Source organism: Hevea brasiliensis, chromosome 6, assembly GCF_030052815.1.
Source record: "Hevea brasiliensis isolate MT/VB/25A 57/8 chromosome 6, ASM3005281v1, whole genome shotgun sequence".
In the NCBI taxonomy this organism is placed as follows: Eukaryota; Viridiplantae; Streptophyta; class Magnoliopsida; order Malpighiales; family Euphorbiaceae; genus Hevea; species Hevea brasiliensis.
In genome coordinates, this window is record NC_079498.1 from 5,734,478 (window position 1) to 5,739,544 (window position 5,067).

A 5,067-nucleotide genomic window follows, 5' to 3' on the forward strand; every position below is an offset into this window, starting at 1 on the left:
GTATGGGTAATAGTTGTTACTTGGTCCACGTCATGAGTGACAGAGCTAAAAGTTTAATATGAGAGCACTCAATTAAAATATATAATTTATTAATAAATTATTTATTTATATATTAATTAAAATAATAAAATAATTAATGATGATAATCATTTCATAATTATAAATAAAATTTATATAAAATTATTATTAAATTTACTTAAAATTTTTAAAACCCTTAAAGTCTCATATTTATTAAAATTTAATATAAAAATATTTTTTTTTAAATTACTATTAAATCTTTAAAGATTTGCAAAATTTCAGGAGACCCAAAGCCCTAGCTCCATCCCTGCACGTGATAAAGGTCATGTTTTATTGTTGGCAAGCACTTTGTTACTTTACTTCATAGGACATATACCCAGTTTTTGGTAAATTATATAAATGATACTTCAATTTAATTATATGTAATATTAAAATGTTTAAAACTTTAATTTATAAATAAAATTCTTTAACTTTAATTTAAGTAACATAAAAATTGACATTCAATAGTTAGTTTTTAGATTGTTTTATCGATGTGGAACTTGTTAAATTAAAAATGAAATATTCTCTTTTTTAATTTGATACTTATGAAATATATATATATATATATATATATATATATGTTTTCTATCTACCTCTAGCCTCCATGATTCAAATTGCACAAATCGACATTTTAGTAACGCAGAATCTGTTTATCTAAAAATATCAATCCATAAAAATATAACTTCAATTTGATAATGACAGGTTGGCATAAATAATTCAAAAATGATATTTTCTCTCTGTCAAATTAAAAATAACCCAAAAATGATATTGTTGGCATAGAACTTGTCAAATTAAAAATGATATTTTCTTTCTATTAATTTTACATGTCTAGAAAAAAAATTTTAATTATGTCTTTGTTAGATTTATGACTCAAAATCTAAGTGAAATTTGAAGATTTTTTCCTAATTTGACTGAAAAAAAATATTTCTCAAGAGTATGGAGAAGTATTTCTTATATAGAGTAAAATTTTTATTTTAGTGTTATTTTTAAATTGAATATGATTCATAATTAGATTATGATTGAGATGACTAACACTATAAATATGAGTATTTTGGAAGGGTTATTCGGCTGTTAGTAGAGTGAGTGGTTTTGCTCATTAATAAGAGACTCCTGCTCATTGCAATTCAATAGAGGAAAAGAGATTTCGGCCTAAGGTAAAGAAGGGCGTAATCCAAAAAGGAGGAACTATCGTCGATTATAGTTGAAAATATCCTTTGTGATATAGTGATTAAAGTAGTAAATATATTAGATTATATCTAGAAAAGGCTAAGAGAGATTAACTAATACATTTACTATGAGTAGTATGATATAAGAGTTCTCTAAGGTATAATTAGAAAGATTGGTAGTTACTTTTAGCTTATAATTTGATGATTACGTTTGATTATAATAGATGATGGCATGCTTGTGAACGTAGCCTTATGTGAAGAGGGCAAACCATGTAAATATTGATATTTTATGTATTTTCTTTATTTCTTTATAGTTTACACTCTTTCGCGATGCAGAACAGTTTTCTATCTACCCATAGTTTCTATGATTCAAATTGTACAGATTGACATTTCAGTAACACAAAACCTGTTTACCCAAAACTATCAATATATAAAAATATAAATTTTTAATTTAATAAATAACACGTCAATATAAATAACCTAGAAACTAGCTATTAAAGATTACTTGAGGATTTTATATTACTTGATCAGAGAATTTTGTGTTACAAATTTCATACCCTTTATTTGAGATATGTTTGTATAATTTACCTCACTTTTTTTTTCTTTCATAATAAACTAGGTGGATATCTCCTTAGGAACCTTAAAATATTTAAATTTTTATTTTATTAAAATATTTATTGTTCACCATAGAAGCGTGTAAACTGTAAAAAAATAAAACAAATATATAAAATAATAATATTTATGTGGTTCATCCTCTTAACATAGGGCTACATCCACAGGCATGCCATCTTTTACTATCAATAATAAATAATTATCAATTACAAACTCAAGCTATATTACTCATCAATCCAATTACACCCAAGAGAATCCATACTACATAAATGCTTGCAGTAAATACATTAATTAGTCATCTTATTCTCCTCTAAACATAACCTAATATATTTATTATTACAACTTCTACACCATTTGGGCAAGAGTTCTCTCACTAATAGACAATAATCTCTTCATCATGAATTCTATATCCTTTCTCCACCTTAGGCCGAAGTCTCTCTCTACTGCAATGGGCAAGTGCCCCTCATCAATGGGCAGAGCCAAATCCTCAGCAATTGGCAAAGTTCCTCTCTTTAATGGGTGATAACCCCTCTCCATGGGCAAAGCCACTCCTTATGAGAGAGCCAAATAACCTTTTTACTATTTTTTTATTTATAGTATTAATTCCCTCAATCTTAATCTAATTAGGAGTCCCACTAAATTTAGTAATAACGCTAAAATAAGAGTTCTACTCTATATAGGAAATATTCCTCTATCCTATTAAGGAATATTTCTTCCAATCCAATTAAGAAAGGGTATTCCAAATCAACTAGAATTTTGGGTCATAAATCTAAAAATATTAATAAATTATTTATCTCTTTAATTATTTTTATTTAAATTTTATAAAAATTTATCTAAATTTACATTTCATTTTCCTATCAAAGCATTTTAATTTTACCATTCAATTTCAAAAATATATGAAAAGAAAATATTATTTTAATTTTTAATTAATATAAAAATTAAAAAGTAAACAATTATTTGTTTCAAACTACCAACACTAATACACTTAACATTATACTATTATACTTTCAAACTAATTTTGTTTTTTTGAAATCAAATTCAATTATAATATATATTGTATAGTCAAGACTAAGACTCAATGTGGTAGAAAATAGCTAATAAAGGATAGTCTGATTGGTTTTTTTACACCTTAATTCCATATTTTAATCATGGTTCTCCATAGTTTTATAATGTATAGTATGGTTTTTTTTTTCTTATTTGGAAAGATTATTGTTATTGAAAAATGGTAGTTTTGAGTTGTAAACTGATAGTTTCTTAGGGTAAATTTCACTGATTATCCTTAAACTTAAGATATTGTAACAATATTGTCCCTCAACTTTAATTTATAATATAAAACCCTCTCAACTTTAATTTATTGAACATAAAAGTCCTCATTACCTAAGATAACCAGTTTCTATTTAATTCACTGATGTTATACTAATTAGAAAATAAAAGAGAAAATGTGATGACTTTATTACCCCTCAAATAAAGTCATTCACCGTCTCTCTCTCTGTTCTCTATGAGTTAACCATCAACTATTCACCTACTGTCCCTCTCTTTTTTGTGATAACGCCATCCCTCACACTCACTGTACCTCTCTTTACTCTTTAAATCTAAAGAGTATAGATGTTGATCCATGGTTTGTCTTATGTGTTGCATTTCTTCCTCCAATTTGCTATTCAACTTGCTTTATTCAGCAAAAAATTTCTCCATCATGCTTTCCAAGGTTGGCTTTGGTTCATGAGGTGGAAGGGGTTATTGTGCTCTTGGTTGATATCTAGGTTGTGGCTGCCTTGTGGGCTGAAATTGGGGCTAAAACTGAGGCCTATTCTACTGCATATACTGCTGGTTATGAGCATAGTTTGAGCTTTGACCTTATTGCCTAAAAGTTACTTGTGGTCTCCATGTTGAGTTATTGACATTAGAGTAAGAATTTCCCATAGGTTTTTGTTGATAACCTCCTGCATAAGTAGCTTGTTCTTGCAAGTAATCATCACCATAAGAAGAGTAATCAACTCCACAACTTTGGGTTCTATCAGTGTAAGCAACTCATTGCATAGTTGCAGGAGTTGAGACTGTTGCCTTTGTGCAAAAATCACTAAGTAGCTGAGTCAATTGATCAAATCTTGCATTCATGTAGCTAATTGAGTCAAGTTCATAGATCCTAGCCTTCTTTGACTCAAGTGCTCTAGGATTTCCCCATACATGGGTATTATGAGCAATTTTCTCTAATAGATCATAGCATTCTTCACTTGTCATTCTCATGAAATCTCCTCCTGCTTGTGAATCAATTGTATTTCTTATGGCTGGAGTAACTCTGGTGTAGAAATTCTAAACAATCATCCATTTGGGTATTTCATGATGAGGACATTGCCTTTCAAGCTCCTTAAATCTCATCCAAGATTCATACAAAGTTTCATCATCCCTTGGTTTAAAAGCTACCATCAAATTCCTCAAATGAGTGGTCTTCCCAAGTGGGAAAAACTGAGATAGAAAAGCTTGAGATAGTTGCTCCCAAGTAGCTATAGTAGCTTGTGGAAGTGAGTCATACCACTCTAATGTTGAATCCTGAAGAGAGAATGGAAATAAGGTGAGCCAAATCACTTAATCTGAAACTCCAGGCTGTCTTTGTATGCCACATATCATCAAAAATTTCTTCAAATGAGAATGAGGATTCTCAAGTGGACTACTCCAAATTGTGAATTCTGGACCATTTGAATGAGACCAGTCTTTAACTCAAATTGATTAGCTTCAATGATAGGTCTGTTATCTCTCACATCTACACATCCAGGAAAGGCATAATCTAACATGGATCTTCTCTGAGGATCATGTCACGACCCAACCTATGGGCCGGACCAGCACTAGGACCTGGGCCAGCCTAAAGCCCCTGAGGCCCGTAGTAAGCCTAACTAATCCTCAACCCATGACTAGGCCCACAATTTAGGCCCAATATGCATATAAAATAATTTAAATTAAACTGTTATAATTTTATTTCGGGTCAACTTAGCCCAGTAATTATCAGAAACTAAAATTAGGGGAGCCCGGCACAATCCTGTTACATCACTTACAACTATTTAAAACTCATAAAAATTTTTCATTTGTTAATACAAAAACTTAAATTCATGCAGTCCCTGACAGGCTTAATGCTACTACTAGTACATGCGGGGTTCTAAATTACAAATTTAGATAATAATAATAATACAGTTAAGTAATTTTTATTTTTATAACCTGCGAGGAAAGGAACAGGTTATTT

At 29.6% G+C, this 5,067-nt stretch overlaps 1 non-coding gene across 1 annotated transcript; it reads left to right on the forward strand.

Annotated features, from left to right (window-relative positions):
- The first annotated feature begins 4,167 nt into the window (after positions 1 to 4,167).
- LOC131181160 (small nucleolar RNA R71) lies at positions 4,168 to 4,274 on the forward strand. The gene has a single exon (XR_009149788.1). It is a non-coding gene; the product is annotated as a small nucleolar RNA R71 (small nucleolar RNA).
- The last annotated feature ends 793 nt before the right edge of the window (positions 4,275 to 5,067 follow it).